This window comes from Equus caballus, chromosome 19 (genome assembly GCF_041296265.1).
Source record: "Equus caballus isolate H_3958 breed thoroughbred chromosome 19, TB-T2T, whole genome shotgun sequence".
NCBI lineage: Eukaryota > Metazoa > Chordata > Mammalia > Perissodactyla > Equidae > Equus > Equus caballus.
In genome coordinates this window covers 30,702,364-30,729,789 of record NC_091702.1, presented here as the reverse complement: position 1 = coordinate 30,729,789, position 27,426 = coordinate 30,702,364, and the positions used below count along the sequence as shown (strand labels likewise).

Genomic DNA, 27,426 nt, shown 5'->3' with positions numbered 1-27,426 from the left:
CGGACTGCCGTAACAATGAGCAGCCCTCATAGGCCTCCACAGAGCAAATAGGGAAATGCCCCTCTGTTCCCAGAGTCATGGGTCCCCACTGACCGTTCACTCTGTCTGCCTGAAAAACACATGAATGCTAGACTGGAGTTATTCCATCAACAAAATGTGAGGAGTACCTACCATGTGCTGGCATTGGGGATGCAGAGAAGACAAAAATTTTCCCCCCAAAGAAACTCTCACAATAGTAAGGAGGACAGACAAAATGGTGTGACCAGTGCTAGAATGGAGAGGCAGAAAAGACACTTCCAAGGAGACACTGAATTCTGAGAGGGCCAATGCACAGCACACATGTCTAAAATGCCTTCAAAGTTCAGCAGAATACCTAAACGTATAAGGAAGGGTATCCTGTTCCTACAGAAGGCTCAGAAACAAGACAACATGTTAAACAGCAGGGAGATGGGAGTAGTCTGGGGTGGGTGGGTTGAAAGCATATGGGGTGGGGGATTGGCTTTTACATCTGTGCCCCTCCAGGAGCTGCCTCCCCAGCCTTACTTCCTCCCACTGTTTGCTCTTGACTTATACTTTGGGCAAACCCCTAAACACGGCTCCCCTGACTTTCCCGGCTTCCTTCCCTAAACATGTACTCTGGCCTCTACCTTGAGTTTCCCACACCCTGTCTCCCTTCTCTACCTGGACCCGTCATCTCCCTGGGAAACCTCCCTGCATGCCTGGGCACAGAGATGCTTGCTTTTCTGTGCCTCCCATGTGGCCACTTGGTAGGATGGACTGTGTCTCTACTTCAAAAAGGCATAGACACGATCCCTGACTTCAGGGAGCTTGGGAGCCCGAACCCCAAAACACAAAGCAAGATATGCAAGCCATGAATGTGGTCCCCGTGCCCAGATGATCACTGCCAACTGAGCTGCCTTGTTATGACAAAGTGTCCAGGGACTGAACGCCACAAGCCTTAAGAGAGTTCCACTCTGGCCATGTCCCTCACTCATGTCTTCCAATTCCAGTGTCCCTTGCTGCATTGTCTCAGTCCATGCCCCCAATTTTGTTTCATCTCTTTAATCTTCCATTTTGATGATTGCTCCATTCTTTTTCTGCACCACGCCCAATTGTCTTGGGAAACAACACAACGATGAGGGACAGCATAGGCTTTGACTTCATGCAGAAGTAGGCTTGAATCCCCGCTGTAGCAATCCAATGACTTGCTGTGAGGATTTAAGGAGATGATGACATTGCACTATTCCAAGACACAGTAAGCACTCAATAAGCCACCACTCTTGTTTATCTTGATTATCCTTGGGGTCATCCATCTCTGCACCCATCTCCAGCTTCATATCTACTCTCTTGATTTCCATCCATCCTCTCTTCCCTTTTTTTCCCCACCCTGTCTCTTATCCCTCAGGAAGAGCAACAGATCCTATACAACTCTGGGACATAATAAGCTTCATGAAGGAAGTGGCATTTGTGATGGACCTGAAAGACAGGTAGTATTTGGACCTATAGATCTGGCAAGAAGAGGGTATGCCAACAAGTGGGAAAGGTGAATAAAGATGGAGACAGGAGAGCATATATCTTATTCATGCAGGGGACTGTAGGGGTTCCATGTGGCTGGATTGTGGGGTCCACGCCAGATGTTAGAGATCAGGATGGACACAGCCTTGGGCCATCATCTGTAGTTTTTGGGAAACCACAAGCATAGATTTGGGGGCTGGGGGACCTGGGGGTAGGTTGTAGGGTGACTGTATGCAGGATGCATTGAAAAGGGAAGAGACTAGAGGCAGGAGTCACTCCTCAGGGGTGACCCTCTTGTCATACAAAGCATACTCATCACAAATTCAGAAGACCTGCGCCCCAAGATCTGCAACCAAAGAGGCAAGCGACCTTGAGACTTCAGCTCACTCATCTGCAAAATGAGAGGCTTGACTTTCATGTGGACTCACCCAAGTTCAAATACCAGTGGGACCACTTATCAGAACAACAAGACCTAAGGTAAGACACTAAATTTGGGGGCGTCTTCATTTTCCTCATCTGTAAAATAACAACAAGAGCAAAATACTTCCTTTGCAGGGCTGCTGTGAAGACACAGTGCTGACAACCACACCTGGCACACAGTAGGAATTTTAAAAGGAAGAGAAAAAGCAAAATGGTGGTCATCAAAAGTCCTTCCAGCTGGAAAAAAAAAAAAAGATTCACAGTCCTTCCTATTGCAAAAACCATTCAGCAAAAAATTTCTGGAACCCAGTCTGGGCTCGTCTGGGATACAACATGAAAATTTCTTTCTGATCCATTTTTCAAAAATGTTGATTTGAGTACATAATGATCCTCTCCAGATACACATTGTCTTCAGAAAATGTAAATGTATTATTGGAAAGATAGAAAAGCCATTGTAAAAGTCCTAAAAGCAATAAAACTCAAGGAAGGCTTTGACTTCTAACTCAGACTTGGCCTGCATTTCAAAAAGGAAGGGTTATCAAATGGGTAGGCAGGCTTACCACCTGTTCCTCGTGCGGCTCATGGAGACCCTGGAAAGCAAAGAAATCGCAGAACTATAACCACATGTTTACCCAAGTCAACCCAACCGCAGATGTCCCCATACTTTGCCTGTGACAGATCAATCTGTACCCCTTCCAGAACCTGGTGACCAAAAAGTTCATGACCTGTTTCAAGACTCTGACTAATGAGGCCCTGATTGGGTCCTAAAAGAAATCCCTGAAGTTTCTGTTTCTATTCCACCCTTCCACCATCCCTTCCACTTACCTGCCATTAGGAGAACACACTGCATCACACATGAGTTTCTGCATGTCTGTCTATCCCAGAGACTGAACATGAGGACATTCTCCTGCCTTTCTCTCCCCTGTGCCTCTTGTATGACAGTCACCACACCTACTCTGTATTCGACCCATGAAGTGCAGGGCGACCTGACACCTACTACCTCCCAAAGGACTGAAATAAAAATACCTGGAATAAATGGATGAATAAACCTTCACATCCCATCCTCACTCAATTCTGACTGTCTGGCCACTGTGCCTTTCTTAGCTCTTACATACTCAGTGTGGATTAGAGGAAGTACCACCTCTTTTCACTCGGAAGCAGTCTGCTGCACTGAGTAGCTTCTGTCTGGGCTCTGTCCTCTGGATCTCCTGTCTGCTTGTCTACTCAGAAAGCTCCCCACTTCCCACATCTCCCTCTTCCCGCCCTCCCTCCCCACAGATGCATCTCTGAGGTGGCCAGGGCAGGCCCAGGTCAGAGAGTCTCACCCACCTATTTATCACAATCATCCCCAGAGGTTAAAAATAACAGATGGGTATGTGCAAACGCAATTTCCTGGAAGAAAACAGATCACAAGGAACTGTCAGAAGTGTTTGCCTTCGGGAAGAAGGATTGAGGGTTAGGTGGAAGGGGTACGCAGACTTTCTTTTCCGTACTGTGAATATTTTACTTGGGGTCTGCATGTCATTTAATCTTTTTTAAAAAATGGAAAAATTCAGATGCTCAAGGTCTGCTCCCAGAGATGATTATTTAATGTAACTAAGAAGGGGCCTCAGCATTGTGTTGTGTAGGTGTAAGTGCACACGTGATTGTGTGTGGGAGTGGGGGGTGGGGACAGGATTCCGTAGCTGAAAAAAAAGATTCCTTTTTCCCAGTATGCTTTGTATAAGTTTCCCCTGCCCTCTCCTCCCCAGAAGCCAGATCAGACTGTGGCTCAGACAGTCACCTTCCAGCAAGGAAAAGCCAGAATGGAGCTTGCTCCCCATTGGTAATGAATGGTGATGAGCAGCCAGGCAGCCCAGGCTCAAGTCCTGGTCCCAACTGTGTGCCTTCGGACACTTCTTTCTGCCTCCGTGTCTTCGTGTGGGGTTGTGTGAAGATGACATGTGTTGCTATGCATAGAGTACTTAGAGCCAGGCCTGACATGGGAAAAGCACAGCGTAATCACTGGCTATTAGCACAAACAGGGAAATCAGGTGAGCCCCTCCTTATCATTAAAGTCAGAGCCAGGTCATCCGTTCTTCTTTTGTGCCCCGGCAGTGCCCAATTCCTGTCCCTAGGGAATCTCGTCAGGATGCCATTATTTGTTTATGGGCCTGTCTGCATTACTGGGCTGTTAGTGCCCTAAGAGAGGCACTGAGCCTCATTTAATATTTTGTTGTCCCTTGAGCATAAAGCAGTGACCTTTGTGTACTTGTAAGGGATGCCAAGGAAGAAGTCCCTTAGTTAAAAGGCCCAGCCTGTCCTGCAGGTAGCGCTGAATGGCAGGAGGGTAAGTTACAGCAGAGTAATAGGGATGGAAATTCCTGGAATCGAGGGCCAGTCTGATTGCAGCAGCCACTGATTTCCCCAGATGGCCACCACCTTGCCTCTGTCTCCCTTTCTCTGGGGTCAGCTGGATCTCAAATGTTCCTTGGAGAATGCGTAAAGGACTAACCTTTAGCTCTTTACTCTCTCTTTTAAAACGCTGAGTAAGGACAAACACACACATACACAGACATGCATGCACACATTTCTATAATTCCCCCCCTCCGGAATTAATCAGTTGCCACTTGTTCCATTTTCTAAGTAGAAAATACAGATAATTCATTTTGTATGGTTCAGCTGGGGCATCTCTTTATTCCAGAAAGCCATCCCTGACCTAGCCATGCTTGAGTCTCCTCCTCTTCCTCCATGGATTCATGGCACTCACCTCCCGTGTAGCATTTCGGTATTTCACCACCTTAGGCTGAAATTCATTCTCACCTCCTAGGCGAAAGCTCCTTGGCAATGAGTCTTTTCTTCCCCTGTGTTGCACACTCCCAGATTTCAGGGCATGTCTTGGCACACAGCTGGAGTGCAATAAATGTCTGTTGAGTCAAATTCCATTCCCGTCTGCCAGCAGCTGATATTCTCTGAGACCCCTACAGAAAGCAAATGAGGTGTTAACTTGGGGCACAGCCTCCGCATCAATGGGGGTGGGGTGGGGTGAAGGTGGAAGGCAGGCTTATCCCTAAACGAAGCTTTTTTAGTAAAGAGTCTGCAGATACTTGAAAGAGAGGAATACGTTGTGTCCTGGTTCTAAAGTCCCACATAATTCACTTCATGGGCAGCGCGGCCCTCTGTTCTTTATTAAAACCGCGTAGGAACAACTTTGCCACGCTTTTGCTACTATTAATAATGTGTGGACCTCATCACATTACAAACTATGTTATGAAAATTGCGTGCCAACACAGGGGAGACTGATAGGACAAAGCTCCCCCCCCGCCACCTGCGGATAAGGGAGCAGACTTCTCTGGTACCTAAACCAGCTCCCTTCTGGGCATGTGGATACACTGCAACCTCTTCAGCCCCAGCCAGTCAACGAAATGGGTGAGCACTTTCTGCCAGGTCTGCCCAGCCTTCCTAAAGAATGGCCTTCGGTCTGCACCATGGCCAGCAGTCTGAACTGAGAACAACCAGCAGGCCTTTCAAAAGACAGGGACACACTCCAATCCACACAGTTTTCAGTTTTTATAAGGACATCTTCCCATAGTTTCCCTTTCAGTCTTCCAAACCACACTTGTAAATAGGGCATCTCCTCACTCATGCGATCTTATCCTCATTCTGTGTGAACTATGAATTCTTCTAAACAAAGAATGGGCAGGAGGCGGGGGAGGTGGTAAGCTTCTCACTAGATACGCCTCTCTTGCCCCTCGGGGCTGCGCAGGGGCTCCCCATGAGGATTCGAGCTCCCCTCTTCTGATTGCCACACTCCGTGAGTGTCCACAGGGAGTGTGGCATTGGTGAGAAGGAGGTTTCCACATACAGCTCCTTAAACACAGCTTAGCTTGTGCACATCGTCCGTTAGGAACTGGAGCGTCCGAGTCCAGCAATCCATGGAAGGACCCTGAGGGAACACCTCCTCCAGGCTTTCTTTTGCCTAAAAACCCAATGAGGGCTGAAACCAATCAAAATCTGGTTTAACTTTCTAAAATAGCCTCTTATTCTTTCTGGGAAAACCCTGCCCAATGACCCAAACTGATTTTCCTCATTTCAAATGCAAATCGCACCCACACAGAGGCTGTGGAGAATTTTTGTGAGGTCAACGGTGGCGTCGCGAATGTCCAAGTTCAGCACCACTTTTTAACTTTCCATCACCAGGCCTTATCTTTCCAGAAAACAGATGAAAAGGTCTGAGGGAGGGAGGCGATCATAGAGACAGGAATGGCTTTTATTAAAAGAGTGTTTTCCCAGACCTTAACTAAACCTCATCCACTTTTGTCAGTCAGGGCCGACAGTTGAGAGCAATATTAGAGGAGGTAATTGCACATATCAGTCAACAGCTTTTGTCCCGCGGCCGCTGCGAATTACAGTAAAACGGGCACAGGAAAACAGCGTACTGGATTAAAGGCAAAAAAGATCTTTCTCCAGTTTCTCCCTACTCACCAGCTGTTATGTTCGGCTGTAGAGACAGAAGCAGTGGTAATATCTGGGGGAAATCTAGCCTACCACAGTCTGGGTTTTTTTTTTCTCTCCTTCTGTTTTCCCTCTGCCTTGAAAATGATTAATCTTTGACTTTAAAGAGAAACTTTTTCAAAAAGCATTCTACCTCGCCATAGCAACTAAGCTATTAACCATATTTGAATTTTTCTCCCATTAAAGTATGTGAACACATGTAAACTCAAACCTTGTACCATTTCTTAGACCAACTGTAAAACAACCACCTTTGATGTCACCTGGTAACAGGTTCCAGTAGTTGCTTAAGTAAACAGTTGGCAAGACACAGGTACATTTTATGTACATTTGATTGTAAATCACAGGAAGCCAAACTCATGCTGATGAAGAGCAAGCGTAGGGCTCTGCAGCTGGAGGAAGAGAAAGAGGAGAAAGAAGACACCAGCCTATCCCTGTGTACCTGGCACAAATCCCCTCAAGATAAGAATAACTGGTACCCGGTCCCTGGTGCTCCAGACTGGCCCCCAATCCCAGTTTTAGAGGAACTCCATTTCTCTCAATCATAAGAAAATAATTAAGACTGTCCAAAAAGCCACCAGAGACTTTGGACATGAAAGAGGGGAAGAGGTACATTCTCAGGGCTAAGTCGAAGGTACCTGGAGGGAGATCTCGTTGACCTGGAAAGAAAAGAGGCCGACCCCAGGGAGACAGCAGAGACCAGAAAACAGTGGCCCGAGTCATTTCTGAGTGAGTTAGTGCAACAAGGCCCAGAGGCCAGTTGGGACATGGATGTGGTGGGCCACAATAAAGCTCTTGTTATTAATGAGTTTTATCCTTAAATACTTGGAATCCTATGGCACCTCAGGGTAGCCAAGGTCAACTTCATGTATAACAGCAGACAGTTATTATTTCCATTTTAGAGACCAAGAAACCCAGGTTTAGAGAGGTAAGGCAAGATAGGCAAGTTAATACAGCTAGTGAGTAACATGGGCAGGATCCCAACTTGTCTGTTTCCTCCATAGCCTTGCTCATGCCACCACCACCATCTCACCCGGGGCAGGTGCATGTCCAGCAGTGCTTGATCGTGGACACCAGGGACATAGGGAGCTAGAGTATCTTCCTGTGGCATCAAATTCTTCAAATATTGGTGAGTGTCAAAGGGACAGGAGTAGGATGATAAGTAATTACATTGATCAGTATTTCATAACTCACTTTTTCACATTAAATTCAATGGCTATATTAGAGAGCAGGATGCAGTAGTTATATTCTTTAAAACATTGACTAGGTAATGAATTAATATTATTCAAAATTCGAACATGACAAAATGGTAGGAAGTTTCTCTCTCTCTTCTCCCTCAAACCCCAGTTTCCAATTCCTCTCTTGACAGGCAAATTATTATCTATTTGATGCATATGCATATATACATACAATACTAAGTATGTATCTAATCTTTTCCCTTTTTTAAACGCAAGTAGTAGTTAATGAGACATGCTTTTCTGCACTTTGCTCTTTTTCATTAAACAAATCTCGGAGTTCATATCTGTAAAAAAGTACTCCGTTCTGGTTTACAGCTGTCAGTATTTCATTAAATTCATGCATTGTTATTTATTTAAGCACTCCTATTAGCGGACTTTCAGGATCTTCTGAAAACTGTTACTATAAACAATGCCTCAATGAATAATCTGTTCCATGGATCATCTCACACGTTTGAGAACATATGTGTGGGATGCATTGCTGCAAGTGGAACTGCTAGGGCAAAGGGAATACGCATTTTAAATTTTGATAGATATTAACTAATTTCTCTCTAGAAGTTGTACCATTTGGCAGAGAGCCATTTCTCAGTGTTATCAAACTCTTTTATGCTTGCCAATCTGATAGGGGAGAAATGACATTTCACTGTCATTGTAATTTGCATTTCTCTTCTTATGGGTGGGGCTGAGTAGCTTTTCATGTGCCTAAGAGCCATTTCTTTTTTTCTGCAAACTGTCCATATCCTTTGCCCACTTTTTGGGCTTTGGGCTTTTTTAATTGGCTTGTAGAGTTCTTTATAGAGTATAGAAACTGGCCCTTGGTCTGAGAAATGAGTTGTACAGTTTCTCCAGGCCCAAGAACCTGTCTTCTCTCGTCATTTTCCACTGAGAACCCCAGCCCCACAATAGTGGCACCGGCACCAGCGGCCTGACCAGCCCCATGTTGACCCACTGCACCTGTGCTCTCCTGAAACCTACTTGCAGCCTGCCCATGCTTCCTTCCACAGCCTGAGTTCATCCCCCAGGTCCTGCTCTTCTCCAAAGGATATCTAATGTACCCTGTTCTAGCTATTCCATCTGCAGGTCCCCCGAGGAGGTGAGGAGAGAGGCAGAAGTGGCGCATATTCTCAACACCAAACCCCAGCCCTGGATTCATACACATCACACTATTTCTCATCTGCTAAGTGCTCCCAATATCAAGCAGAGTGCTTGATAATAATAATCACTACCATGTATCAAACACTACTATGTGCCAAGCACCAGGCAAAGCATCTTACATATATTAATTCATTTCATCCTCAACATATTTCATGAAGGCATTATCATCATCAATCCGTTCTACAGATGACAACATAAGGAACAGAAATGTTAAACAATTTGCGAAGGGTCATAAGGCTAGTGTGAAGCCAGCACTGAAAGTCAGGCAGTTCGGACTATCTATCACCCTAACCCCACTCTGATGATGCTGGAAACTTCAGCAGGTATCCCAGCCACCTCTCAGGTCACTTACATCACATGCATGTACACACACATGCACACACTACAATACAGAGAAATTTCACCAATATTTTATGTGATTAAGGAAAACATATTATCCTAGTACCAAAATGATATGAGGTCTTGTGGGACTTATATAAACCATGATATTGTGAATTGAAAATGTTTGGGGGCTTTGTTTGCCTAGTTTTAACTGACAGCCAAATAAGTTGCACATACGTCTGGAGAAATATCCGCCCACTTTCAAAGAATCAAGGAAATAATATCTAGGAAAAGATGGCTAGAGAATTGTGACATGGGCTGGTCCCATAGGCCTCCTTGGAAGCGAAACTCTGTTACTTAAACTTACATCACTGTCATATCCAAGGCAGAAATGCATCGCAACCCTCAGTGCAGACATATGATAAATCTTACTACAATAAGTGATTTAAGGACACCTACTCGTGCCTTATCTCCATGGCCTAGGTCTATAAAAACAAACTTCCCCAATTCAAACCCACATCTCAAAGCCAAATATACTGACCCAGAGACCAGAGTGACTCATCCAGCTGTGTCTCTGCCATGCCAGGTGAGGCAGGGTCGTGTCAACCCTCTATTCCCTTCTCATTCCCTAGGCAATCACAAAGGAGAAAAACATCAGGCTGCGTCTTCATCTTATCAGCATCAGCACAAGCCTAAAGGATGGCTTCCCCGCTGTGCTGTCTATCTTGGACAGCTGTAGCTAAAGGGGTTTGAAAGTCAGAGTCAATTCCCACCACTGAGTGATTCTATGCAGGGACTGGTATAACACAACTCTCTTGCACTAGTTTTCTAAGAGATTCCAGCCAGGGTATATTTTTAAATATACAGTCAGATTGCGAATAGTCAGGGTCTGGTAATCCAGACGGTGACTTATGTCAATTTTTAGTTCCTTCCATCCAATATTCCTTTTTGATCAGTTAACTGTTAATTCTTCCCTTGGGCTGAAGGACAATCCACTCATTTATCACTGCAAAAACATGCTCTGAGTCCCTATTGTGCTATGAGCACTAAAGAAAAAAAGACCAAAAAAGTGTTCCCAGCTCTTAAGATATAGGAATTAAAAAAACAAAAATGCTTTTAAGGGCAATTGCAACAGTGAGGAGGTTCGCTTGGATGGAAGTAAGCACAAATGCCTTAAGGAGGCCGCGAGATGGTCTTCAGTGTTGAAAATAGGCAAGATGGCAAAGGAAACCCAGGGGAATTGGTGACTGAGCAACGGCATCACCGGGCCTAGAGGCAGTGGGGAAAGTCATCCACCTAGAGGTGCACCGTAAGCAAAGGCCTGGAGGCGAGAAAGCACCTCCCACCTGAGAGGCTACACGAAGTTAAGAGTGGCTGCAGTTCGAAGGGCAGAAGCTGAAAGAGAGGACGCTCAAAAGGTGAGCAGGCGCCAGGTCGTGAGAGGCCTTGCACGCCATGCCAAATGTGTCTCTGCCTCTGAAAGTGGTGAGGACCATGGAAATAAATTAAGCAGGAGAATGACATGACCACATTTGGGTTTTAGACACGTCTCTTGGATGACAGAGTAGAAGCAGCTAAAATTATTAAATAGATTTCATCTGAATATCACCTTTGCTTTTCAGAGTCCTTTACGTCCCATCTTCTCCCTGATTTCTTCCACAGAAAAACTACTCAGGGGGGTTGGTAATTCATAACAGAGTGCAAATGACTGATAAGACTCAATTGGTTGGTGTTTTGCTAAGAGACGAAATCTTAAGCAAAGAGATGAATCCAAATGTAGAATTTGGAAAAATCAAATTATATTGATGGGATATGTGTCTGGGAGGGGTAGACTCCACGGGCATTTCCCAAATCACATTAAATGATATCTACCACTTCTCTCCTTAGCACAAATACACACACACACCCTCTACTGCCTCAATTCAGAGGTAAGAGGCAGGTACTTTTATGCCTGAGGACAATGCTGGGGGGCAAATACCAATCACAAGTGAATAGATTTGGCTGATTTTCCCAATGATGGAACATAAACCCCTGCAAAAATTCAGGCTCCCATCAAGGGACACATTTGCATTAGTGAAGGTGTGGGGAAATAGACACTCTCAATTATTATGATGAGTGAGTCAACTGACAAAACCTGTAAAGACAATTTGAGTATATCCATCAAAATTGCAAATGCACATATACCTTGACCCCAAAATTCTACTACTGGGAATTTACACACACATACCTGAAAATCATTTATATATAAGATTCTTCATTACAGTATTATTTATAGTGTCATAAGATTGAAAACAACCTAAAGATTTACCAGTTTGGGGCTGTGTAAGTAAATTATGGCATATACATAAAATAGAATACCATACAGCTATAAAAAAGACTGAGGAAACTCATTATATACTACGTAAAAAGCACTTCAAGGTATAGTATAAGTGGAAAATGCAGAACCATGCATATACTACAATCATTTTTTCACAAAAGATATGGGGAGCAGGGGGAAGGGAAATGTATGTGTTTGGGCATTCATAAATATATGAATATTTATGGAAAGAGACACAAGACAACAAGAATATTTGGCTGCCAATGAGAAGGGGAAATGGGTGGCTGGGGGAAGTAGGCTTCACTATATTTCTTTTGTTCCTTTTGAACATGTAAGTCCATTACCTATACAAAATGGAATAAATTAAAGTAGAAATTATGTCCCTGTCTTTGAATAGTTCATAGTCAGAACAGATAAACGCGTGTGCAATGGGGAAGAGCTCATTAAAAATATCTAATAGGCTATAACACAGAGGTAAGGAAGGGGTTAAACAAATATTTGGTCCTAGACCAGAGAAAATACACTTGAAAGCATCATATCCTCCAGTCTCAGCGCACGTTTCTGTGGAACCACTGACTCTCAAGGCCCACGTACTTCAGGCCTATTTAGATCACGACTGAGCAGTCAGGGGCTCTTTATCCAGTCCCTCATTTTACACGTGTAGAGACTGAAGGGCAGCAAGGTGAAGGGACTTGCCTCAAGCCACGTGGGTGGTTGGCAGTGTCCCAAGTCTGAACCCACCACAATGTCCCTTCCACTGGCCGATGCTGACACCACCACAGACCCAGTGACTTTGGCAGCACTCTGGTCGGGCTGCGACAGAGTTGGATCTGTGGAGACTCTCCACTTGCCAGTCCTCTTTGGAGGCCCCAAACAACCTGTGTGCCCATGAACCAGGTAGACGCCGCCTCCTCCCTCCTCAGCTGAGGCAAAAGTCAGCAAACTCGTTAGAGGAAGACAGAAAGCACCCTCTCCATTCTGTGCAAGTGCTCGGCAGTAACTGAATTCACTTGGTTCGTGCCACCTCATCAGACCAGGATCCAAATCATGGAACTTTCAGCTTGGTTCTTGTGCATAAGAGAGAGCATGGCCCCTCTGCACAGTGAACAAACTGAAATCTCAACATTTAATTATTACTCTTGCTTTAAAGGAGACAAAAAATGGTCAGTCAACCTGTCATCCCCAACCTGGCTTCAGCATCTAATTTCTCTATAGCAATAGAGCAATTTGTTCTCATTTGCAAACCCCCACCCCACCTGGCATGTGGCGGTGGGCGGTGGGCATGGCCTCCAGTACATTATGTCTTTTAAAACAGAACGGGGCTTAGCCCGAGGCAGCTAAATTCCTTAGGGATTCCAGAGCCCTGACTTGCCAACATTTCTTTAGTTTTTCTACTGAAGTGCTCTTGGTGTCCAGGACCTTTCATTCGCTCCCACAACTCCACACAGTTAACCCTTGATCTCCCCTCTGCCCTCCTCATCAGCCTCTTTATTCTTGCAGCTCCTTCCTCTGCACTTTAAAGCAGCAGCCCCATCCTAAAAATAGCTCCCCCCTTGATCCTGCCTGCTCTTTCATCCGTGATGCTATTCCTTTTTCCCTTTTACTTCTAGGTGCCTTTGGAATATGAGAGAAAAAAAACTCACTTCAGCAAATTTAATAATAAAATAGCGATAATATAAAAAACAAAAGTGGCAAATCTTTATTGAGCACTTACTTTGTGCTAGGCATGAGCGAAATACCCAGCATGCCTGACCTCAGAGTAAACAAATTTTCTGTTTTGCAGCCATCTTTGTCTCAGACAATGCTCTTTGGAAACATAGACTGTGATTGCTTTCATCACAGTCCATTCTCTAAGATGACAATAATCGATTGTGCCCTTACCTTTCAAGCAGCCCTTACCTGTGTGACGGCCACACTCTAGAACAAACCATCTGGCTATACGATGCTTGCACCGATGACCACCTCTGCTCCCACCCTGGGAAGCCTTGAGACAAAGGCGTCTCGGTTTATTCTTGTGCCATCAAAACTCAAATTTCAACATCTCTCACCACAACCACATCACTCCTGCTTGAAAATGCTACCTCAATTTGAAGCTATTCAACATGACAAGACAATAGCCACAGTATTAAGAGCTTGGAAGAGAAATACATGTGAAGGTGAGCTCTGAAAATCTCTCACTTCTAACTACAAAGTTCTTATCAAACTTAACTGCCTGGGATGGGAACCTTTGATAACATCGTTATAAGGAAATTCCACAGAACTAAAGATCTAGATAACTCATGGAGTTCGTGATACTATATATTCTTTGCACCTCATTGTCACACTTTTAAATGGCTAGGTTGCTGAATACTTGTCATAGTCATTCTGTTAGTATAGCATCCAAATCTGGTGTCCTTTCCTCAAATCCTTCTCACCTTTGATCAGCCTTCCTTCCACATGCTGCCATAGTGGTGTTTCTAGTAAAAATATTTGAGTGGAATTAGTAAACAGATGCATCAGCTTACTTATTTCGTCCACTGATACATCCCCAAATCAATGGGTGTTCGGTAAATATGTTTTTAACAAATAAATGGATTAATTAGTGATCAAGAAAAGCATATTAAAACAGGAAGCTTATTGTTGCCTATCAATCTACATTTTTTGGTTTCTATTTTGGGTTCTTTTGTTTTTGTGTTTTTAATAATTCTTTCCAGTGCTGACAGGAATGTGGTAAATCGAGCACTCTCATATCCTTAACAAGAGAGGATTTGAAAACACAGCCTTTATATCCCTTCATTCCTAGAAATTAACCCTAAGAAAATAACCTAAATATAGACAGGAAAAAAAAAAAGTCTTAGAAAATGTTTCCAAAATTTGAAAATATTTAAAGTTTACCAATAATGAAATATGAAGTAAATGGTGGTACAGTCACTCAATTAAACGGTATATAGTTCTAAAAAAGATTATTAAATTGATATAATAACATAATAAGTGAAAAAAGTAACAAACGCACACTATGGGAATACCTATGTAAAATATGCAGAGACATCCACAGAAAATGCTAGTAAGGGGATCAGATTTGGATTCTGGCTCCCCAATTTATAAATTGTGTAAATTTAGGTGGGTTAATCTCTGTGGCCAATTTCCTCACATTAATTATAATGTGACGATAATGGTAACAATAATAATGAAATAACTGATTTCTTAAGAGTGTTGTAGGGAGGTAAACGAGTGCTGTGGCTGAAAGAGGATACACACCCCATAGACAGGCTTAATATCGTGATTATCATGAGAGTGATGGAACTATAGTGACTTATCTTTGTTTTCTAAGTCTTCAGTGGTGTGCAAACAGTACACAGATCATGGTGGCGGGCTCTTCATCTTTCTCCCTTCTCTGGGAGAAATCCTTGGATCTGGATCGTTCAGCCCATGGCGGTCTTGTTCTCTTCCTCCTAGGAACTCGCACAGTGCTTCCTGCATGAAACGACTGCTTGGCACTGTTTCTCTGCAGCCTAGAGTTTTTCATGACCTTTTATATGTACATACTGATCCCGACTCCCTCAACATGACTCTCAGGCAAGGGGCATTTTGGGTGGCTCTTCATGGGCCCTTCAGCACGGAAGCAAATGCACCGCAACTAGGTAATCTGATTTTTAAAATATGCTGATTTGTCAGCCTTACAGATAGAAGCATGTAGATTGTCCAGAATTCAATCAACGTTCGCTCTTTTGCTACTTCTTCCTTAATTATATTTTATTTCCACAGTCACATAAGCGCTAAAGAAACAAATAAATCCTGGTTTGCTTTCTTTGGTTTGTATTTCACAACCACTTAGTTTTACAACTCAGCAGAGCCTGCAGATAGACACATCTTTGTTTCCAAGATTAACTAATTCTGTGTCTTCCTTGACAGAAATAAATATAATAAGCGAGGTCAGTGGTGATTAATTCCTAGAACAAAAGATGTGCCAGGTGGAAAGCCAGAGCGTGGGCCATATATGACTTCTAGGAAAGAACCCTTTGGAAGGCAGGATTCCATTCAAATGCAATTCAAATGATGCTCCCACTCCAAAGGTAAATGGTTCTGCTTCAAGTTTGTTGTGCCCACTGCTTCCCTAGGGCGGGAGCCCTGCAAGCAAATACCTTTAACTGTGCCAGCTCCTTTTGTGTTCTTCACAGTTAGCTTATTCCAATTATATAAACACGTACGTGATGACAGTCTTCGATTATGGAGGTATTACAGGAAAATAAAAGTTACTTTAACTTTGAGAGTTGGTTTTAGGACAAACCAGATTAAAGCTTATATGGATATACAAAATAATAGGCTAGTGCTATTGTCTGCTTCCTTTAAATTATTTTATTAGAAGGAACATATTAATTATAACAAAAGCAAACTTGGACTCTGTGGGTTTCTAAAGAAAATTCCTTTGTAGCATCACGGTAGGATTTCCCACCATTTTTCTCTTTCTGATGAAATTAACTCCCCATGGTTGGTCAGCAGGATAATCTAATTTTAGCCAATCAGCTTGGGAGCTGCCGTTGACCTCACAAAGGGAGAGAAAGGTATCCGCAGTCATAGCAACCACCCGCTCAGCTCTCATCATCTCTGGACCCTTCCGCCTAATGACAGACACCGCCTTGCTTCTTAGATGATTAATCTTTTCCCCTGTGAACCTCCTTGAATACATTATCCAAACAAGTCTGATAAATTTGTTTATCCCAAGACAATCATTAGAAAATTACCTGCAAAAGTAATTCTCACTAGAGCGGTTTGTGAACGGAAAGCCATATGGCAGATGAGAACAGAAAAAAGCAACAAAATCTCTTGCTGTATATTGCAATGGGTTAGGAAAGTTTTCCCCCTTTAAACTTTATCACTTTACATTAAATCACAAAAGCACAGCAACCTGAAGTCTGTTTTATACGAGCAAAGAAATTTTTCATCCGGTCACTAGTTATTCTTCCAACCAACAGGGCATGCCTACTATGTGTTAGGCTCTAGAGATGTCCCACTGAGTATGAGCTACCTCTGCCTTCCACAATCTCACAGTCCAGTGTGAGGAGATGGATGTGTAAATAAATAATTACAGCACACCATACGGGCCATAACAGAGACAAAACAGAGAGCTCTGAGAGCATTGGAAGGGAGTGGATAACTGTCTATTTTCCAGAGTCAACAAAGAAAGTCACTGCAATCACATTCAGATTAGGCAAAAAAGGATGAGCAGGACTTTTCCAAAACAGGAGAACATTCTAGGCAAAGAGAGAAGCATTGGGAAAGACATGGACTTACGGACAATTTGTGATAGACCCTGGGTGGCAAAATGTCTAGAACAGCTGGATATCAGCCACACCTTCTTCCGGGAAATGAGACTGGAAATGTGGGTTGGGACTAAGTCGACAGTACTTTGTAGCACGGCATGAACACATTTTCAGGGCTTCAAGAAGACTAGACAACGGGGATGGACAGGAAGGGCCAGTTTGGAAGCTCTGTCTGAGATTAAATGAAGAGAATGTAATTGTTGGTGTATCCTTGGTGATCCTCCTCATTTGTGGAAAGAACGGGAAGACAATGAACAAGTGGTGCAGCCACACAGCTAATATGGCTGCATTTCCATTTGCAGTCACTGGATCCATTATTAAAGAGTCAGTTCAATGAGTGGGAGACAGGGCAGGGGCTCCATGTGGTTGAGAGGTTTAAAACGAGAGCATGTATTTAAAGCAGCTGCTAGCTGCTTTATGAGACAACTGTTTGGTCATAAATGTGGATGTAGCCTAATTGACACAATCAACATTAGACAAACCAGGGGTTGGGCACGGGAAGGCTGGACCAGCAGCCAAGGCAGTCTGAGTCTAGATGTGGACCCTAGAAGTCCTAGGACAATCAGGCCCATGCCAGAGGCTCCAGAGTGATACTCTGGTCCCAGTAAGGCAGCTTCAGAAACACAGACTGGAATGAAAGATGCCATGTAGCTGGGCCCATAATTGATAATCTTCTCCAAACAGATTCAGGAAGCCCAGCAGGAATGTGCTCCATGCCCAGACGGAAGCCCTGGGCCAGAGGACTTCCATATCTGCAGGTCTGTCTGGAGACCCCAGTCCTGGCCGCCACTTCTCTCATATCTTCCATGAAGAGTGATGTCCACCATGAACTTGCTCCACAAGAGCCTCAGAAAAGAGCCAATCGTTAAGCTGGGGAGTCAGTATTTTTTATATTTTCCAAATTTTCAGTAGTGAGTACATTATTAGTTTTGTAACAAACATATTTTTTAAAAAATAGAAATTACAAAAGAAATTACCTCAAACACTATGTCTCTATAATAGCAAATATACAGCAAATTGGACACAATCATCACAAGTGCTTACTAAGCATCTGCTCAGTAACAGGCCTGCGCCAAGCCCTGCATGGATGCTGAGTCATTTAATCCTCATAGTGACCCCGTAAGAAAGGGCTTCTATGAGTTTTTCCATTTTTTTGATGAGGAAACAGATTCGGAAGTGCATATCTTTAAGAAATTTATAAATGCAATTATAGTTTCCAATAACCTCTTTAAAAAAGGGGAACAAAAACTTTGCCAAGATTAAGGGGCCGGTAGGCAGCGCAGCAGTTAAAGTTCGTGAGCTCTGCTTCGGTGGCCTGAGGTTTGGCAGTTTGGATCCCAGGCATAGACTTATGCACCACTCATCAAGTCATGCTGTGGCAGGCGTCCCACTTATAAAATAGAGGAAGATGGGCATGAATGTTAGCTCAGGGCCAGTCTTCCTCAGCAGAAAGATGAGGATCAACGGCAGATATTAGCTCAGGGCTAATCTTCCAAAAGAAAAAAAAAAAGATTCTGCCAAGATTAAGATTTTAAAAAGAATATTGCATTCAAGCTATTGTTATTACCAGCAAAAATATGAAAAACGAAATTCTATCCAATGACCATATTCTGAGCACCTCTCTGCCGGGCTCTGGAATGCAAGAAGAAGCAGGTGCTCTAATGGGAGAGGCACATGGACAACCACACCAAGTATAAGATCACCATGACATGTGGGGTAAGAGTGGGCTGTGCAAACTGGTGCAGGACACAGAAGACGCAGAAATCAGCCCGTGAGCAAGAACCATTAGAGCCACAGCCCTCTTCACCGAGGGCCAGGCTCCACGCTTGAGACGCTAAACAGTACTTCATTGACCCCACAGGACAACCTCGGGGGGGCGCACTATTTTCCCCTGACATTTTATAGATAAGGAAGATAGAGCTCACAAATTAGGGAGCTTATCCAAAGTCTCATAACTATTAAATGATAGCTAGAATTTGAGCCCAGGTCTGTATGACTCCAAAGTTTGGCTGCTTTTCACTACACTGTAAATAACAAAAATACACACTATGCCCATTTCACAAGTTTGAGTTCTCTACGACTGGACCATCAACCTGCATTCAGAAACAAATTCCCACGTTCACACAGTGAAGCGTTCTTCCCTAAATCTACTTATTTTCCAGCTGCCTTGTTTTCTTCATTCCCCCACACAAGCAGACCAAGAGACAGTATTTTCTGGAAGGCCAGGGCATAAAATGCTGCTTCGTGAAAGAACCTGTGTTTCAATTCCAAAAGACACAAGCTACATGTTTAATTTTTTCTTTGGATCTCTCCAGACGCTGGAGATTTGCTGGAGACACCATTCTTTCTCTGTCTCTCTCTTTTTTTCATCCTGCAAGTCCATACTCTACCTTTTTACAAAGGAGCTCTCCATCAACAATAATGGGTCCTCTGTTCTTAGTCCCCTCTGAAACCCACATGATTAGAACTATTGACCTTAATCTTACCTCTGTAAAGGTAACGCAATGTGTTTAAAAATCAAGGAGACAAGAGGCCCAAGGCCCTAGTGAGGACTTAGAAGGCCTTGTCGTTTAACCCAGAACTGAGCAAGCTCTGAGGAGCGTAAGGTCAAAAAAGCCTGAAACGTCCATGGAAACATGTTCTTTTCTCTAATTCAATTTATTTAAACTAAAAAAAAAAATTCACCCATTTCTCCCACTGCCACCCCCCACCTCTTACAACCACCAATCTGTTCTCTGTGTCTATGAGTTTGGTTTTTTGGGGTTTAGAGGGAGGTTTTTGGGTTTTTTGTTTTCATATTCCACATATAACAGAGATCACATGGTATTACTCTTTCTCTATCTAACCTGTTTCACTTAGCCTAATATTACTCTAGATCCATCCATGTTGTTGCAAATGGCAAGATTTCATTCTTTTTTATGGTGAGTAATATTCCATTGTACATATACCACAATTTCTTCATCCATTCATCCATCAGTGGACGCCCAGTTTGTTCCATGTCTTGGCTATTGTAAATAATGCTGCAGTGAACATGGGGGTGCATATATCTTTTCTAATTAGTGTTTTCTTTTCTTCAGATAAATACCCAGAAGTAGAATTGCTAGATCATATGGTAGTTCTATTGTTAATTTTTTGAGGAATCTCTGTATTATTTCCCATAGTGGTTGCACCAACTTACATTCCCACCAACAGTGCACAAGGGTTCCTTTTTCTCCACATCCTCGCCAACACTTGTTATTTCTTGTCTTTTTTATAGTAGCCGTTCTAACAGGTGTAAGATGATATCTCATTGTGGTTTTGATTTGCATTTTCCTGATGATTAATGATGTAGAGCATCTTTTCATGTACCTGTTGGCCATCTGTGTGTCTTCTTTGGGAAAATGTCTATTCAGATCTTCTGCCCATTTTTAATTGGATTGTTTGGTTTTTGCTATTAGGTTGTATGAGTTCCTCATATATTTTGTATATTAGCCCCTTATCAGATTTAAGGTTTGCAATTATTTTCTTCCATTCAGTAGGTTACTTTTTCATTTTGTGGATGGTTTCCTTTGCTGTGAAGAAGCTTTTTAGTTTGATGTGGCCTCACTTTTTTATTTTTGCTTTTGTTGCTTTTGCTTTTGGTGTCAGACTCAAAAAATCATCACCAAAACCTGTGTCAAGGAGCTTACCACCTGTTTCCTTCTAGGACTTTTTATGGTCTCGAGTCTTCCTTTCAAGTCTTTACTCCATTTTGAGTTAATTTTTGTGTATAGTGTAAGACAGTGATCCAGTTTCATTCTTTTGTATTTGGTTCTCCAATTTTCCCAACACCATTTATTAAAGAGAAAGTCCTTTCCCCACTGTGTATTCTTGGCTTCTTTGTCATACATTAATTGACCATGTATGTGTGGGTTTATTTCTGGGCTCTCTGTTCAGTTCCATTGATCTCCGAGTCTGTTTTTATGCCAATACCACACTATTTTGATTACTACAGCTTTGTAATATAGTTTGAAATCAAGGAGCATGATGCCTCCAGCTTTGTTCTTCTTTCTCAAGATTGCTTTGGCTATTCAGATCTACTGTGGTTCCATAAAAGTTTTGGAATGTTTGTTCCAGTTCTGTGAAAAATACTATTGGAATTTTGATAGAGAATGCATTAACTCTGTATACTGCTTTGGGTAATATGGACATTTTAACAATACTGTTTCTAATCCATAGGCATGGAATATCTTATTTATTTGTGTCTTATTCAATTTCTTTCTATAGTGTCTTATAGTTTTCCATATACAAGACTTTCACTTCCTTGGTTAAATTTACTGCTAGATATTTTATTCTTTTTGATGCAATTGTAAATGAGATTGTTTTCTTAATTTCTCTTTCCGAAAGTTCATTGCTAGTGTAAAGAAATGCAACAGATTTTTGAGTGTTGATTTTGTATCCTGCAACTTTATTGAATTCCTTTATTAGTTCTGATAGTTTTATATGAGGTCTTTGGGATTTTTCTGTATATAATATCTTGTCATCAGCAAATAGTGACAGTTTTACTTCTTTCCTTCCAACTTGGATGGCTTTCATTTCTTTTTCTTGCCTAATTGCTCTGACTAGGACTTCCAATACTGTGTCTAATAAAAGTGGTGAGAGTGGACATCCTTGCCTTGTTCCTGATGTCTTACAGGAAAAGCTTTCAGTTTTTCACCACTGAGTATGATGTTAGCTGTGGGCTTGTCATACATGGCCTTAATTATGTTGAGGTACATTCCCTCTATATCCACTTTGAGAATTTTTATCATAAATGGATGTTGAGTTTTGTCAAATGCTTTTTCTGCATCTGTTGAGATGATCGTATGATTCTTATCCTTCATTTTGTTAATGTGATGTGTTCCATTGACTGATTTGTGGAGGTTGAACCATCTTTGAATCCCTGGAATAAATCTCACTTGATTACACTGTATGATCTTTTTAATGTATTATTGAATTCAGTTTGCTAATATTTTGTTGAGAAGTTTTGCATCTATAGTCATCAAAGATATTGGCCTGTAATTTTCTTTTCTTGTGGTGTTCTTGTCTAGTTTTGGTATCAGGGTAATGCTGGCCTCATAAAAAGTGTTTGGAAAAGTTTCCCCCTCTTCCATTTTTTGGGACTGTCTGAGAACGATTAGTATTAATTCTTTTTTGAATGTTTGGTAGAATTCACCAGGGAAGCCATCTGGTCCTGGACTTTAGCTAGTTGGGAGGGTTTTGATTACTGATTCAATCTCCTTGCTAGTAATCGATCTGTTCAGATTTTCTATTTCATCATGATTCAGTCTTAGTAGGTTGTTATGTTTCTAGAAATTTACCCCTTTCTTCTAGGTTGTCCAATTTGTTGGCATATAACTGTCATAGTATTCTCTTATGATCCTTTGTATTTCTTTGGTATCAGTTGTAACATCTACTCTTAAGTTTCTGATTTTATTTATTTGAGTCCTCTCTCTTTTTTTCTTGGTGAATCTAGCTAAAGGTTTGTCAATTTTGTTTATCTTTTCAAAGAACCAGCTCTTAATTTCATTTACCTTTTCTATTGTCTTTTTAGTCACCATTTCATTTATTTCTGCTCTAATCTTTGTTACTTCCTTCCTTCTACTAGCTTTGGACTTCATTTGTTCTTCTTTTCCTTCTTTCTTGGTATGTATAGTTAGGTTGTTTGAGACTTGTCTTGTTTCTTGAGGTAGTCATCTATCACTATGAATTTTCCACTTAGAACTGCTTTTGCTGAATCCCATAAATTATCGAAGGTTATATTTCCATTTTTGTTTCTTTCGAGGTATTTTTTTTATTTCTCTCTTCTCTCTTTGATTTTCCATCCACTTGCTTGCATTAGCCAGAGGAAGATGACCTTTAGGACAGCTCTACCTAGCCAGAATGCCTGAGCATCTTACTGGCAGATGTACATCCCCACTCTCTTGTTCATCCAGAAGTGTCCATGGGGAGAACCACAAGGCCCTATGGGACATAGGACACTTCAAGGGGATCTAAATATTCCAGAGAAGCAGAGCCAGCAGAATGAGGATATTTTGGTTGCAAGGCAGAGTCCATCTGGAGTAAACAAATGACCTAACACATGGTTAGGAGTACCTAGGTAGAGTTCTTATCCCACGGGACAAGATGATTGGCTGATATCCTCTGGCAAGCATGCTGAGGTCCAGGAAGGATGATGATTTCCAGCAGTAAACTAGAGGAAAAAAACAGGGGCCAGTACAGAAACCCAGAGAGAAAACACACTAATATCTCCAGAACAATCTCCTGTCCACTGTTCTCTCAGCCTCCAAGGTTTCTTCTAAATCATATTGCATACCATTGACAGAAGAATTGTTTCATGCCCCCTGTTCAAGAACCTACTGTAGCTCCCTGTTTCTGCTTATTACTGTGGTGATCATACATCCTGGTTTGCTAGATAGTCTTGGATTATACTTGTTATCCTTGGGTAATTACTAATGGCATCTTCTATAATCCTCAGTAGTGTTCCAATCTAGATAATTAATTATGTAATCACTGTATCTTCTACCTACTTCAAAATGCTCTGCCCAATTTGCCATCCTCTTTTACGCTCAGTAGTTCTCAAATCATTTTGTGTTCATGTGACCCATTTAAGGGATTAAATAGGATCCACCATATTACTTGGTTCTCCCTTCAACACTGAGTAGAGCTCTTTACTGCTCTGACTGTGCTGAGTCATGGTTCTTGAACATCCTAGTACGTTACATGTTTAGTAAGTTACATGTTCCAGTACGCACAAACTAGTTTTTGGAGCTGACTGTGAAGTTAACCACAGACGTGTTGGAATACTGACTGTGTGACTTACAAACTATTTGGTCATGAGCAAATAATATATCCTCTCTTGACCTGAGTGTCCTCATCTTTAAATACAGGGATAATCATAGAACTTAACTTATAGGGTTAGTCATAAGCTTTAGGTAAGAAGATGCAGGTAGAGTACTTAACATATACATGCTGGCTAATGGCAGAGGTCATTGTCACCCACTCCCACAGCCCACTCAGCACAATGCTGTCTGACAGATGTTGCCACAACATAGAGTCATTACTTGTAGCAATGATACACTGTACACATTGATCACAATTTGGAGGCATATCTGGAGAATGTTTGTGTCTTAAGTAGTGTTTGATTTATGGGATGAGTGATTTCAGGAGAGAAGAAGTAAAGGATGCAGCATAGAGTATATGGAGAGGAGAGAACAGAAATGAAGCAAGAAAATGATTTCAGCTTCAGATGAGCTTCAGCCTGATCCCCTGGAGAAGCTCTGGAGCACAAAACACATCACAAAGTGAGTCCCAGTTGAGCAAGGGGGCTGGCCTTTTGTACCCCATGCATCATGGTCATTGGTCAAGGTCTAGAGGGGTGTATCCTCCTGGGGAATGAATGCAGCTGACAGTTGGGTACACCAGCTGATGAAGTGGATGCTGTTGTGGGAACCAAGAGTGTTCACTAATTTATGATACTCATGTGGATCTACGTATGTCCCACTATGCCTCGACAACCTCATGAGGACTTTGGAGGCTTGTGCATTTAATATGTGTGACTGAAGTCAAGTCACTTAATTTCTCTAAACATCAATTCCTTTATCTGCAAAATGAGGTTGCTAATAGTATTGTAGGTTATTCTCGGGATTCAGAAATAACACATTCCTAATCTTGACAGAAAGTGGGATGGAACTGCACATCTGTTTCTCACAGACAGATTTCTCCATGTGCATTATGCATAGTATCTAGGTTCTTCCACCTACGTCTTTGCTCATGCTCTCTCTCAACACTCCTCCCAAGAAAGTGATGCCTAGGACAACACACACACACACACACTTCTCAAATTCCACCCACCCCAAAATAATCTCCAATGTGTCCTCTACTTTAAGTTTCCCATTTCCAAATCCTTCCCACCTCCTCCCTCAGCCTCATCTACTTTCTCAAACTCACACTATGCTTTTTTTTTTTTTTTTTTTAGGAAAGCCACTGGTCAACTTCTGATTTAATATAGCTAGTAATGTAGTCATAAAATTGCCATATACATGGAAAGATACACAGGTTCCGGGTACCATTTATTTAACAAACATTGCAGTATGTGATGAATAAAGCGAGTTTCTTGCTTCCAAGAAATGTGAAACTCGCACTATTCTTGCCCTGCACTGAAATCCCTTTTCACTTAATTCCATATAGCTTAATATTTCACTAATTTGTAATTGTTTAGTATTTGTTTGGTCTCTTGCAACCAGATTTTAAATTTCTACTCCTCCATCCCTGCTCCAGAACTTAGGCGTCCAGGGCTAGGCATCTAGTGGGGACTCAATATATCCTTTTGGTTCAATTAAGAATTATTTCTTGATCAGAAGAACAATGAAATGCCTCGGTTGACCATTTCAATTCTCAGGATTCTCAAAGCTAGCAAAATCCTCCCCTGTGATCCAGAGGTGCTTGGCTGACAACCTGGACCAGTGGTGCATATGAAATGAATGATAATGGCTTCCCTTGTAATTTAGCTCACAGATGAATCTTAGGTGAGATTTTTCTATTGGGTTCTAACAGTTTCTGAAAATTGGTGCCCTAGGAGGTGCAAAGTGGAATGCCCAACACAGCTCTGATTATCAACTGCAGCCTTTGCATGCATTACAATAATGGCAGGCCTGGACTGCTCCCAGCATCCGGAAATCTTTTATTAAATCAAACCTTAAGTATTTAACAAGTACACGTGTTTCCTAATTTATGCAATAGGTATGTTTCTGGAGAGTTGATGCAAATCAAAATTTTGGGCGAAGAGGCGATAAAATTATATTTGAAATTCCCTCTTTAAGCACTCTTTAATTGATGGCATTATGCTACTGGGAATTTTTCCTGTAAACAATTACTCATTCATTTAGTTAGTTAGTTTTAACTTAGCACTTTTGATCTTTTCAAATCAGTATATACATAAATTTTTCTCTCAGGCTTTTATAGAAATAAAATTAAAAAGATACCATGATTCAAAACTATTTTTTTTGTCATCTTTTCCTCAATACAAAACAGGTTATTTTACTTATTTATTTTAAAATACTGGCCACTTTTATATCATAGTCTCCATTTTACAGACAAAGAAATGAAAACTCAGAGAGATCAAATACTCAGAGTTATGCTGTATGCGAGTTTGCTAGGGCTTCCCTAACAGAGTACTACAGGCTGGGGGCTTAGACAACAGAAATTTTCTCACAATTCTGGAGGCTGGAAGTCTGAGATCCAGGCATCGGCGGGGCTGGTTTCTTCTGAGGCCTCCCTCCCGGGCTTGTCCACGGCCTCCTCCCTGTGTCCTCACAAGGTCTTTCCTTCGTGCCTGTGGCAGTGCTAATCTCCCCTTCTTTTAAAGACGTCTGTCAGTTTGGATTAGGGCCCACCCATTGACCTCATTTAACCCTAATCATCTCTTTACAAATACAGAGATCTCCAAAGACAGTCACGTTCTGCAGGTCTAGGGTTAGTACGACACTTTTGGGAAACACTGTTCAGCCCATAACACTCAGCTAATGAGTGAAGAGCCCAGGCTGGAACCCAGCAACCCCAAGGCCTAATCAGAGGTCCTCTTCCCTTGAACCCTTCCATCTGGGTTTATTCCTAGCTACACGTTGTTTGCAGAATCATTTGAAGAATAAGGTATCAACTAAATATAAGGTTTCATCTACATTCCTATGTTCCACCCACAGCATTTCTGCTATAATACAATATATGTGCAACTGAAAAAAACCTTGCCTTCTGCAAAATTGCACATAAAAAATAACAGATTTTATAGGGAAAATAGGGTTAAGGCAGATCACTCAAGATCTGTAGAACTTTGTAATAGATCACTAATAAAAACATAACAGCCCTTAAAAAATCAGTTAGATCAGCAGTTAAATCTCCTTTGGCATTAGCACCTAGCCTCAAATCAGTCTCCATCATTTGCAGCCTTAAACCCCAGAGCTGGGACGTCATCTTCCTTCAAGATGTACATATCAAATAACATTTGCTTCCAAGAGACCACTTTCATCAAGATTTAGAAGTCCGATCATGAGTGCAGTCTTCATAAAGATGACGTCCTCATACTCTCCTTAATATTGTTTATAAGTACCCTGCTCCTGAGGACCAGTGAGCCAGGAAGGAATCCCAACCTGTAAAATCCACACGTGCTTCTATGTCCAAGAGCAGCTATCGTCATAGTACTAGCTGCCATTTACCAAGCACATACGAGGTGGCAGGCCCTAGGCTCGGTCTCCTACACGTCTATAAAATCCTCATGGCCACTCTGCAAAGGAGGTATTTTTATGCTCGCTCTTCAGTCAAGGAAATTGAGGCTCGCAGAAGTTATGGGACTTCTCTAAAAACACACAGTCACCCAACACTGTGGCCAGGATTTGTTCCTGGATGTTACTAGTTCAAAAACCTTTACCTGTTCCACATTTCTCAGAAAAGCTGACCTATTGGATTTAGGTCCAACCATTTAACCAGCCACCAGTTTTGACTATAAGGATTGTCACCATCGACAATACTTTCCTCCCAAAAGTGAACACTCTAATCAAAATGTGCTTTCTGACCACCATAAAGTGTGATGATTTTTTACTTCTCATGAGATAGGAAATAGATCAGCCAAGACAGTCTATCAATGTATCACACGCTGTTGCCATGCTGGACTCCCAACCCT

General features: G+C 42.1%; 1 long non-coding RNA gene across 1 annotated transcript; it reads right to left on the bottom strand.

Annotated features, from left to right (window-relative positions):
- Window positions 1-876: 876 nt before the first annotated feature.
- Window positions 877-3,376, bottom strand: LOC111769034 (uncharacterized). The gene is made up of 2 exons (XR_002801748.2): window positions 3,265-3,376; window positions 877-2,525 (listed from the first exon to the last, which is right to left on the bottom strand). It is a non-coding gene; the product is annotated as an uncharacterized lncRNA (long non-coding RNA).
- Window positions 3,377-27,426: the final 24,050 nt, after the last annotated feature.